The sequence below is a fragment of the Psammomys obesus genome, unplaced genomic scaffold, assembly GCF_907164565.1.
Source record: "Psammomys obesus unplaced genomic scaffold, mPsaObe1.curated_primary_1811, whole genome shotgun sequence".
Classification (NCBI taxonomy): Eukaryota; Metazoa; Chordata; class Mammalia; order Rodentia; family Muridae; genus Psammomys; species Psammomys obesus.
The window spans coordinates 1,770,487-1,776,270 of NW_026596463.1; positions in this window are offsets into that span (position 1 = coordinate 1,770,487).

Here is a 5,784-nt window from a genome sequence, read left to right on the forward strand (position 1 = left end):
GTTCCAGTTCCGGGCTGAACCGGAAACGCGGAGCCAGAGGTGGGCGGGACCAAGACGGAAAGGGGAAGCGACGGGAAGCTAGAAGGGCCTGCTAGCGCGGGTGCGCAGGTTCCTCGTCCTGAGGGTCTCTGGGTTGCAATTTACATTTATGTAGCCGGAACAGCAGTCTGTATTTTCACTTCCTGTTGCTGCCTTTGTTTTGCAGGGTAGGATTTTGAGTCCGATGCGTTTAATGTTCCCAATCCAAAACCGAGGACTCTTCTATTGATTTTACAGTGTGAACTTTGACATTTGAATCTCTACCCAGACTAAAGGGATTCATACATGACTTAGTTTTCTTTTTCGCTTGTTTTTGGAGACAGGGTTTCTCTGTGTAACTTTGGCTGTCCTGGACTTGCTTTGTAGACCAGGCTCACAGCAATCCGCCTGCCTCTGCCTTCCAGAGTGCTAGGATGGCTGACATAGTTTTCTTAATACCATGTCCTTTACACAGCGTAGAGGTCTACTACTGAGCTCTCCATGTTTCCCATTTGAATATTAGTCTGTTACCGTAATACAACTGAGAGGCCAGAGAATTAAAAATTTGGGGGGGATTATTGGATTTAAGTTTAAAGCACAAGCTTTAACAAGCTTGAACAAAGGAGGGATAGATGGAGACATGTCCAGCCACCTGCAGGGAGGAACCAGCTTTACTGCATTCGTTCCAGCCCACAGTTGCTAGGAAGCTGGCCCAGATGCCCCTCTGCCCTAGCCAAACAAAGCCAAACAAAGGAAACCAGACCGTTAATGGTTTGGATGCCTTCCCACAGCCAATCAGTTCAAAATGCAACATCCCCTTTTGTGTTTGGACCAATAGACGCTTGGTTGCGCTGGGAGGGACTGGGTCCTTTAAATCACCCTCTTACCCTGAGCTCTGGCCTCTACTCTCAACCTCTCTGTCAGTGAAGGTGTGGGCCCGAGCTCACACTTGTAATAGAAAGCTCCTCATGTCTTTTGAAATGGATTCAACTCCTGGCCGTCTTTTGGGGGTCTTGCAAATCGGGCACAATCCAACCATATAATCGTTTTGATTCTGTATTTCTAAAAATATTTATTTTTATACAGTCAGCATATGACCCAGCTACACCACTCCTAACTCCAAGTCAACATATCACAGAAAGACTTGGAGCACTAATTACAACAGCTAAGCTACAGAACCAGGCAAGGTGACTAACAGTTGTGTTGGGAATTAAGGAAAATACATATAATGTAATTTATGAAAAATAAAGAAGAAAGTTATGTTATTTGTAGGAAGATGGATACAACTAGAGATAGTCATATTAAATAAATTAAGCCATTTCCAGAAAAGCAAATATCATGTGTTTTCTTTTACATACGGTTCCTAGGTTTTACATAGATTTATAAATAATTTCTCTATTACATTATCTAGATATAATATTAATAAAATATAAAGATAAATGTCTGTCTTCTATGATATGAAATCAAAAGCAAAACTATCTAGGCCCTAACCTCTAGGGGAACAGAAGGGCCTAATGAGACAAGAAGTGAAAGAATACACTTAATGTAAAAAATATATATACAAAAATGTTCTTATGCTACATGGCACCATGTACAATGGATGTATGCAAAATGTACGATGGATATACGCAATGGCAATTTAAAAGAACTAGAGGGAAATATTTATTTTCACTTTGAGTAATTCCTTCCAATGTTCAGATACAAGGATTGAGCAAAACCTTTGCGCAAAAGTTCAAAGAGGCACATTTGGCAATTGAATTACATGCCTGTAATTCAAGTTCTGAAAAAATGGAGGTGGGTGGACTGAGGCAAGCCTCAGACAGAGGGAGGCCTTGGCCTGCCAGGACTGCCTAGCAAGAGAAGTTGCAGCAGGAGAATCTTAAGTGCTTGTCAAGCTGGGCAGTATTGCAAAAGGCTGTCTCAAAGAATAGCAGCAACAATAAGATACAAGAGTTGGGCATGAGGTTTATTTCAGTGGTAATGAAATGATGTGCACACACATAATATGAAAGAGGTGTATTGGATGGAGATTGAGAGAGAGAGAAAGGAGATACAGAGAGACATGATAGGGAGAGGGGAGGCCCCGACAGAGAAAGGGGAGAAAGCAGGAGAGAGCAAGTGAGCACAAGAGAGCAAGAGCACAAGAGAAGAGCAAGAGAGAAAGAGAAAGAGGGAGAGGTAAGAGGCAGTGGTCTATTTATAGCTTCGGCGAAGCTGAACTGCAAAGGCCAGGTGCGGTCTACCTGGCAGGCGACACATGATGACATCATAGGTTACTAGGCAACTGAGAAGCAGGTTGCCTAAATGCTAACAGGTAAAGCATGTGTTAACATAAGTGAGGTCCTGGGTTTGATACTCAGTACCAACACACACACACACACACACACACACACACACACACACACACACAGTAAAAATAAAATCTGGGATACTGGGGACATGGCTCAGCAGTTGCTCTTTCAGAGGACCTACATTCAGTTCCTAACACCCAGGATAAGTGGCTTACCTATAAGTCCAGTTCCTTGGGATCCAACACCCTCTTCTGGTCTCTGTGTCCATCAGAATGCATGTGACGCACATGCATACACTCAAGGAAATATGCATACTCAAAATAAGTAGACAAATCTTTTTTAAAAATTAAAAAGAAAAAAGAATCACATGGTTTCAATGAGGAGGAACAGCACATTTCAGTCAAATGGTGTGGGAGGGCGGGTCTTACTTTGGTGCAATGCAGAACCTTAGTGACAGTGTCTTCCTTCAGCTGTGTTCTTGCAGGCAGAGGAGATGGGGACCAGGCCGTGTCTGTATAGCCAGGTACAGCACGATAGGGGAGGTCTTGGAGAATACAGTAGGAGCAGGCACATTCCAGTTTCATGACCTGACACTCTGAGGGATTGGAAGGAGCTTCCCACCCGCTTTGACACACTCCACTTCCATGACCATGGTTCTCCTATGAGTGCTGGTTTTCATGCCCCATGTGCTTCTGAAAAGTCCTCCTCTGGCACTCTTCCATGTACTCCTTCTGACAAAAACCTATCTCTGCAGAGAAGCCTATGACTCCCACTGCTTCACTGTGAGGTCAACTGGTGCCATCCCATGTGGGCCTGTGAGCGTGCTCAGATTCTGAACATGTTCAGAAAACCACTGCTTCAGTGTTTCCCAGACAGGACCTCTACCACCACATGGCAACAGCCACGAGCACTGGAGAAGTGAACCCCCTCCTCTCAGTAGGCTCACAGCCTGTGCTGGCAGCTAAGGGAGCCTGATTAAGCCCCTTGTTTCTAGAAGAATGTAAGACTTTGGATTCTTTCCCTGGTGAATGTCTTCAATTTTCTTTTTAAGGGCATCCGTAAATAACTTTCCATAACTTGTTCTGTGCTGCTTAAGCTTGTTCAAAGTAGACTGTAGGAAGAAGATGGTCCTTGTCACAAACTCAAAAATGTTTATGTTGAGCATTCTCCAAAATCTCCCACATGGGTTAGGTGGCCCTAGCCCAGTAATAGGAAGAGGGGTGGGTATTTTTCAAAATTCCAAAAATTTCAAGGTACTAAAAACATTTTATAGATCCTGGAGAGATGGGTCAGTGCTCAATAGTGCTTGCTGCTCTTGCAGAGAATGCAGGTTCAAGTCTCAACAATCATACAGTTGTATCTCCAGTTCCAGGGGATCTTCTTGCCTTGACCAGCCAGGCCACACGTGGTGCACACACATATACCCAGGCAAAACACTCATGCATAAAATGAGTATAAAACCTAAGTGGCAGGTGGTATCCAGCTTAGATACAGGAGGTAAAAACTGCTGGAGCAGAGTTCCTGCATGACGAGGAACAGAACTTCGTTTGGTTTTATTGATCATGTGTGGATTGAAGGGCACCTGCCCAGATGTTCAGAAGGCAAGGAACACTCCTTAAGTCAGCCTCAGTGTCAGAATCAGAGCTGGCTGGAAACCAAGTGCTAGGTACAGCACCTCACGTTTTCTGTGGTGAGACCACACAGGGCAGCCGGTAGGTACTGAGAACCGCAGGGCCGTAAGGAATGGGCCCCGGTCTCATAGAGCTCTTTTTCTTTTTTCTTTTTTCAAAACAATTTGTTAGTTAGTTTGTGTCTTAGGGTTTCTGTTGCTGTGAGGAGACACCATGACCACAGCAGCTCTCATAAAGGAAAACATTCAACTGGGGCTGGCTTACAGTTCCAGAGGCTTAGTCCATGATCATCATGGTGGAAAGCATGGCAGCATCCAGGCAGATAAGATGATGGAGAAGATGCTGAGAGTTCTCCATCTTGATCCGAAGGCAGCTGGAGGGGACTGTGTCACACTGGCCAGACTTGAACACGTATGGGACATCAAAGCCCACCTCCACAGTGACATACGTCATTCAACAAGACCACACCTACTCCAACAAGGCCACACCTCCTAACAGCGCCTCTTCCCTGTGGGCCAAGCATTCACACACGTGAGTCTATGAGGGCCATTCCTATTCAGAGTACCATGGTTTGTGAGCCTGTTTCTTTAAGCAAATACTTCTAAAAAATCATGATTCAGGTGCTGGAGAGATGCTCAGTGGTTAAGAGCACTTGCTACTCTTGCAGAGGACCTGGACTGAGTTCTGACTTTTGGTAACAGACTCTTGCAACAGTCTGTAACTTCAGTCCAGGGGATTTGATGCCCTCACCTGATCTTTGAGGCTGATGTGTGCATGTGTGTACATACAGATAAGTAGAACCACGAACATACACATACAATAAGTTTTATTTAAAAACACCAATCTTCAACAAAGAAAGCAAGCAGCTGTGGTGGTGCTCACCTATCATCCCAGCCCTGTGAGGCTGAGGCAGGCCCTGGGCTACACAGTGAGACGGCCTCAAAAAACCAGGAAGATGACATATTTCTGTGACTTCATTATTGTATGCTTTTCATAATTCATGTTTGTTTCTGGTGCTATTTCAAGGTCTTCTTATTTCTAGCATCAGTATGACTCTCTTCACCCCTACACCTACCGCCACCGCCATTTTTTACCTTCTAACTTCTCTTTTTCTCTTATTTCTTTTCTTTTTACTTTTATTTTTAAAAGTTTAGCCATTTTTCCATATGTTGTCTGTTAATATGTATCATCTCTTTCCCCCAGTCATAAATCTCCAAAGAAATAAGCCAACAAAATAAAGAAAACAAGAGGAAGGGGAGGACTGAGGAGGAGGAAGAGTAGGAGGAAGAGAGAAGAGGAGGAGGAGAAAGAAGAGGAAAGGCAAAGGGGGAAAGTGTAAATGAGTTTGACTATAAGTGATGGACCCCTGGCATTATGGAGGCCAAGAAGTCCTAGCACGTGCTGTGGGCAAGCTGCACATGGAGGGAAGCCAGAGTGTACTCATAGGCTCAGCGCCTCAGAGCTTGTGAAGTAGATCGAACTGGAGACTGAAGGCCTTAGACATCGCTTCTCAACCTTCTTAAGGCTGTAACCCTTTAATACAGTTCTTCATGTTGTGGTGACCACCAACTATAAAATTGTTTCTGTTGCTACATCATAACTGGAATTTTGCTAATGCTGTGAATCATAATGTAAATATCTGATATTCAAGATATCTGATCTGTGACACTCCAAAGGGGCACAACTCACAGGCTGAGAACTTCTAACTTAGAACCAACAGTACGGAGCCAGAAAACCCACGCTCCTGCTGCAGCAGGCAGGCTGCTGAGAGTCCGGTCTTGCCCTCTCAAGCCCTAGGTGGGCTGGCTGATACTCTCTGTCATTCGAAGGCTTACAGGTATGGT